At 37.2% G+C, this 6930-nt stretch overlaps 2 pseudogenes; one reads left to right on the top strand and one right to left on the bottom strand.

Moving 5' to 3' along the window:
* Nucleotides 1–4617, top strand: part of LOC132018688 (acyl-protein thioesterase 1-like) — a 9221-nt pseudogene extending 4604 nt beyond the window's left edge.
* The window catches only part of LOC132018266 (chromobox protein homolog 3-like), a 48732-nt pseudogene that overhangs the window by 39137 nt on the left and 2665 nt on the right, over nt 1–6930 (bottom strand).

The following is a 6930-nucleotide window of genomic DNA, read 5'->3' as shown; positions in this document are numbered from 1 at the left end:
AAAAAAAAAAAAAAAAAAAAAAAAAAAAAAAAAAAAAAAAAAAAAAAACTACTTGCAAGGAATGATACAGATTTATTCATGACAATGATGGGAATTGGTTTTTATCTAGATTTATTGGTAAAAAAAAAACAGATTTTAGAAAGTAGTAAAACTTTAATTCAGTGAAATCAAATGAAAAAATCACTGAACTGGATCTTTTTCATAATAGTTGTGCTTTTAGGTTTAAATAATATAATAATGCAATTCATGAATAGGTACTTTATTGACAGCAGATATAACTCTACAGGTTACTAAAACGTTATGCAACTACACAATCCAAATGAATATTGATTGGAGAACAGCCTCAACCAAATTTATGTCATTCTAGAGGAATACTGAAAACACAAAATTTTTTTAAAATGTTATTTATTTAAGTAATTGTCTACACCCAACATGGGGCTCAAACTCAGTATCTTGAGATCAAGAGTCACACACTCCTCTGATTGAGCCAGTCAGGCACTCTGAAAACATCAATTTTTCAAGAATGATTTGAAGTCCAACAACTATTTGAAAGGCTGTTTCACCAGTTATTGCAACAATGAAGTTTCTGTCTCCAATTCTAATGACTCATTAGTTATTTCCAGATAAATCTTTTGCCAAAGAGGACATGATCTGTTCCCTTTATGCTGAAGACTTAAAGGAGACAGTCAAATAAAAATTGTACATGTGAAAGAAGTGTGTATATAAGTAAATAGATTGTGAAATAAGAAAAGTTGCTTAGGTAGAGTTCAGGAACATAAAAGTGTACAGTTCTGTAGAAAAGACCAAAAAATATTAAATTATCACTGTCAGAGAGTTGACATGTTAGTGGTGGTGGCAGTGAGATGACAAATAATAAGTGAATTGCATTTTATATTTAAATGTGAAAAGTTACATGGAGAAAAGTTAAGTAAGGAAGAATGATAGAGAGTAAGAAAGGTTGGAGAAGGAGGGGTAGTAATTGTCCTGTTACGTGGGATGATTGGTGAAGTCCCAGATGACATTTAGGCAAAGACTTGAAGGGACTGCGGGAGCCATGTAGAGATCTGCGTGAAGAGTGTTCCAGTTATAGGGGATAGCAAAAGCAAAGGCCCTGAGGCAGGAATGTGCTTGTCCTGTTGGGGAGGGGGGTGTCAGTGATAATTGGAACAGAGTAAGAAAGGAGGGGAAAGGTAACAAAGCCACAGAGATAGGGGACTAGGGCAGATCATGGTGGTTCTTGTAAGTCATTAATAACTTTGCTTCTATGCATGAGTGGGGTACCATTGGAAAATTTTGAGCAGAGCACTTAAGTTTAGAATTAGTTGTTTTTAAGTTTAGTAGAGAAAATCTGAACTATATTTTACATTTTGAAATATTCCCATGGTTTCTTTCTTTTTTTTTTTTAAGATTTTATTTATTTATTTGACAGACAGAGATCACAAGTAGGCAGAGAAACAGGCAGAGAGGAAGCAGAGAGGAGGAAGCAGGCCCCCTGCTGAGCAGAGAGCCCACCTTGGGGCTCGATCCCATGACCCTGAGATCATGACCGGAGCCAAAGGCAGAGGATCAACCCACTGAGCCACCCAGGCGCCCCCCCATGGTTTCTTTTTTAATGCAAAGATTGTATGAATGTCCTTTATGTAGTGAGATGAAAACAATTATTTAAAACCAAATGTGATTGTAGTTGATTCTGACTTCTAAAGCAAGTTATATAGTTCACATCTGTTGGAAACTAAATCTTTATATTGCTCATCTATTTTCAGAGAGCATATATAGAAGAGAATTCTACTCATGGAATACTGAGACAAATGGAAATTTGTCTGATATTTTATTCAGAAACATTTTATTTTATTCAGAAACATCTTATTTTTAAAAACTGCCAGGAAGGGCGTCTAATATCTCAGCCGGTTAAGCATCTGACTTCGGCTTGAGTCATGATCTTGGGGTCCTGGGACCTTGTGCCTGACAAGCAGTCTGCTTATTCTTCTGCCCCTTCCCCAATTGTGTTTCCCACCCCTCTCAAATACAGGAGGTCTTCAAAAACAAAACAAACAAACACAAAACTCTGCAGGGAATCACTCTTTGATTCTTTGTATATTTCTGCCATTATTTGTTAAGGGGGCATCAAGAGGATACCCTGGAAGCATTTGTTGTATTATTCTATGACAAAATGTAATCTGATTTTTAAATCTTTGGCTTGCATCTGAACTTTGGGAAGCACAATGTATTAACAATATGAAATTGTACAAACAGGTAGATAGTATTAATGACTGACCTTCAGTAAATAGTCTTTTTTTTTTTTTTTAAGATTTTATTTAACTGACAGTGAAAGAGAGAGCAAGAGGGAACACAAGCACAGGGAATAGGAGAGGGAGAAGCAGGCTTCCTGCAGAGTAGGGAGCCCGATGTGGGGGCTCGATGCCAGGACCCAGCGATCACGATAAAGCAGACACTTAACAACTGAGCCACCCAGACGCCCCCTTCAGTAAATAGTCTTAACATGTTTTTCACATAGGAAAAAAAATTTTGTTTGGTTTTAATTTAAATATAAAATGTATACTCAATTTAGTCATTGGAAGCTTTTAAGTATGTTTGCAACAACTTGGGTATTTGTATCTACTATTTCAACTGTAAAATTTTATAAAATCTAAGTGCAGAACAAGTATTTCTAATACAAATCTGGTGTCCAAATTGGGATGTGCTATAAGTGTAAAATACACTAGATTTCAAAACAGTCCAAAAAAAAAGGTAAAATATCTCACTAATAATTTTTATATTGATAACACTGACATAGTATTTTTGATATATTAGGTTAAATAAAATATACTAAAATATATTTCTCCTGTTCCTTTTTACTTTTTAAAAAAGATTTTATTTATTTATTTGAGAGAGCTTGAAAGAGAGAGCACAATGAGGGGGAAGGAGAGAGGAAGAGAGAGAAGCCAACTCCCCACTGGGCAGGGAGCCTGATGCAAGGCTTGATCCCAGGACGCTGGGATCATGAACTGAGCCGAAGGCAGACACTTAACTGACTGAGTCACCCAGGCACCTCTCTTTTTATCTTGTTGTTGTTGTTTTATAAAAAAGCTTTATTTTAGTGGGGTAGGGGCAGAGGGAAAGGGAGAGAGTGTCCCAAGTGGACTCCATACTCACCGCAGAGCCAGACTTGGGGCTTGATCCCAAGAACCTGAGATCATGACCTAAAATGAAACCAAAAGTTGGGTGCTTAACCAACTTCACCATTCAGATGCCCCTGTCTCCTTTTACTTTAAAAAAAATATGGCTCCCTGCAAAATTTTAAATTATATATGTGGTTCACATTATGTTTCTGTTGGATAACATTGCTCTATACTAATGGTCCTCAAATGTGGTAACTTGACCATCAACATCACCTGGGAACTTGCTAGAAAAGCAAATTATAGACCTTACCTCTGACTTACTGAATCAAATATTCTGAGGGTGGGGCCCTGTTTTAACATACCCTCCAACTGATTTTGATCGATGCAAAAGGTTGAGAACCATTATTTTAGGCCAATGGTTCTCACTTTGGCTGCAAACTAGAATCATCTGGGGAAGCTTGGGGCAAAAATTCCTGGTGCTAAAGCCACAATCCCAGACCAGTCAAATCAACAACTCTTTGGCCCACTCAAGAGTGTTTTTTTTTTTTTTTTTTTTTTTAAAGATTTTTTCTTTATTTATCTGACAGAGATCACAAGTAGGCAGAGGGGCAGGCAGAAAGAGAGGAGGAAGCAGGCTCCCTACAGAGCAGAGAGCCTGATGTGGGGCTTGATCTCAGGGCCCTGGGATCATGACCTGAGCCAAAGGCAGAGGCTTAACCCACTGAGCCACCCAGGTGCCCCTCAAGAGTGTTTTTTAAAGCTCTCCAGATGATTCTCAAATGGGATAAAGATTGAAAACCACTGGTCTAGATCCATGATATTCAAACTGTGCTTTCTAGAGGGGACACAGTTCACAGGCTCCACTTTCCTTCTGGCTTCTCACCAGGCAGTACTATCGATGTCCTAAGACTTCCCACCATGGAGATACCGGGCACGGACGGGCAGGAGACCTTGCAGGTATCAGAAGTTCATGTATCAAATCTATTTACCTACATGTGCCCATTATGCCTGTTACATTAACTGTGACCATGGCTATGCCTTCTTGGTTTAACATTATTGGGCTCTCACCAGATTCAAAGGAGGGCGAACCTGGAGTTAGCAGAAAATGTGAAAGCTTTGATAGAACAGGAGTGAAGAATGGCATTCCTTTTACCATTATTATTTGGGGAGGATTTTCTCAGGGCAGAGCTTTATTTTTATGTACTGCTGGACCACACAGCAGAAGCTGGCAGCTATCCCTGTACTCACTGACTTCCCCTGTGGGCTTTCATTCCATGGAGTCCTATCAAAGGCTAACAGATATTTTTATTCTTGTGCCATGGAGATTACCACTCTTTGGTTTCCATAATGGTTGGTTCTCTTACTGTTGGAAGGTAAAAAAAAATTGGTAAATCTAACCAATGTAACCTTAAAAACCTATGAAGGCATGATGCATGGTTCATGTCACCAGGAAATGATAGATATCAAGCAATTCATTGATAAATTTTGTCAACCTTAAAAACAAAATTGTTATTTAACCAGTAAAAATTTTTTTTTTATTTAGGAGTAGCAGAGGAATTGCAATTTGGGATTGCAAATTAGGGCAAACCATAAGGCAAGTCCCAAGAAGGAAGGAAAAAGTATCCCTTTATAGAGAAAAGAAGGAAATTGGGAGCGATTGCTTTGAACAAAAGTTTATCTGAGCAGAGGGAGAATTTGAGGTTGCGAGGGCGTCTTATTGGCTAATGTCATGTGGTTTCTCACTGGCTGGGCAGTTGCTGGGTGAGAGAATCTTCTGCCTTCCCGCTGAGGTATGCTAAGTAAGCTGCTGGAGTGCCACTGAGTGAGAACTCTCCCTTCATTGTCTCCAGACTCCATTTTAACTCTGTAAAAGGTACACCTGCATCACTTCAGCAACGTATAAACATTTTCATGTGCCCCACCTTGAAACTGCTTATGTTAGTAGTGTTAAAATGTTTTTGTAAATACACACCAATGCTACAAACCAACTGTCTCCTCATGGGAAATATATATTTTTAAGTTTCTATACAAGTACTGTATAACATGATCCAGAATATACTAGTGTTAAAGTAAGTGAAACAGCTGGCATCTTTTTCAAATGCACTTCCACAAGATAAAATATTACAACCAAATTATGTCATTGGAAAATTAATAAAATACTTAATGAAAATTTGTTCAGGTATAAATGAGCAGTTAAGAAATAAATGATCTCTACAAGCTGTGGCTTCGTGTATGGATTTATTCCAGAGTCAACATGCAGTGTCTGTACGTACATACAAATATGTGTTTTTGTGATTGTAATGATTGTAGTGCATAGTAAGAATGAGGTGATATTATATTATCTCTAACGGGAATAATGCTTTTAGCTGTTAAAGAGTAAGACCACTTTCCTCAGGGAAAAAAAGAAAACCAAACAGCTCTATAGGGCTCCAGACATTCTGGGGCTTTTGCATAAAATTTTGCTTAAAGAATAATATAAAGGTACATCTTTTTAAACATTCTAATGAAATGACTCCTATACCCATTTCACTTACAATACTCAGATACCAATAACTTAGAGCCCGGTACATCAGGGACACCTCAGAAGCAGCTATAAAACCTAGTGAAGGAAACCAGGGTAGATCACCCCAAAATAAATATTTTGGGGTAGAGGAATCAGGAAACAAAGCTTACTGTTAGTTTCTTCCCATATATTTACCTTTCTAGTTTGCTGCCTTTGAAAGCCTAAAACTGCTTTCCTTCGTGCTGTCATTTCTCTATAAATGTATTGTTCTTTGCTGAAGATCCCATTTAGACCATAGTTTAAAGCTGCTGCTTTGAGTTATTCTTTGCTTTTGGTTTCTTGGGTGTGATGCACACTGCAAACATTAATAATAAACTTTTTCTTTTGTTGATGTCCTCTTGTTAAAGAGTGCCACTTGAGAACCTAAGTCATATCCTCACTGCAGAATGCAGGCAAAAAGTCAACTCTTTCCTTGGTTGGCAATTACCCTGGGGCTGGCCATCCCAAGGAAGCAACTGCCTACACTAAATTCTCAAATTTTGGGGTCAGCTCTCCCGGTGGACTTTTTCCTAATAGGCTGAACACTGGAAGTCTCAAATTAAAACCTCAAAAGTTTGAAGGTCTTCCCTTCATGCAGAAACACACTAAGAACCAGGCATCTCGAGGTATTCAACTTAAAAATCACTTATTTAACATAGCAGTAACACGCTTTCTGTATGAATAACGATCATTTACTTGATATCCTATAGCCACATCTTTCTATCAGACTATCTTTATCCTCATGAAAGTAAAACATTTCCAATGCCTATCTTGAAACTTAACATTCGTGGTGTTGAAATGTTTTGCCAATATGCACCAATAATGTAGACTAATCCTTCTTTGTGGGAGCTGTATGTTCTTTTATGTTTACCATGAAAGTAAAACACTTGAAATGCTGTATATGCTATATTTCCTGAATTTTTTAGTACTTAATCTCAATGATATTAGATCAGAAAACTATAATCCTATTTTAATGACTACAGTTCATTGTGCATCAAATTGGGCAAAAAAAATTTATTTTGACTGACAGTGTTCTCACCTGTGTAACAGAAACTTACAGGTTCTAATCCCTTAGTTTGTGAATCTCACCCATTCTTAACATTACCAATTATGAGCTGACTGCACAATTGTAGTTTCATAAAAGGAAAATTAAAACAAGTTTTTTTTTTCTCTTTCCCAAAGTTTTGGGTTTGTTTTGCTTTTACATTAAAAGCTAACCTTACAAACAAGTAAAAAGGAGTGAAATTTGATGTTGTGGATAGCATGTGC

The sequence above is a fragment of the Mustela nigripes genome, chromosome 5, assembly GCF_022355385.1.
Source record: "Mustela nigripes isolate SB6536 chromosome 5, MUSNIG.SB6536, whole genome shotgun sequence".
NCBI lineage: Eukaryota > Metazoa > Chordata > Mammalia > Carnivora > Mustelidae > Mustela > Mustela nigripes.
The sequence above is the reverse complement of the archived record's forward strand: the minus strand, read 5'-3'. Positions and strand labels throughout refer to the sequence as shown.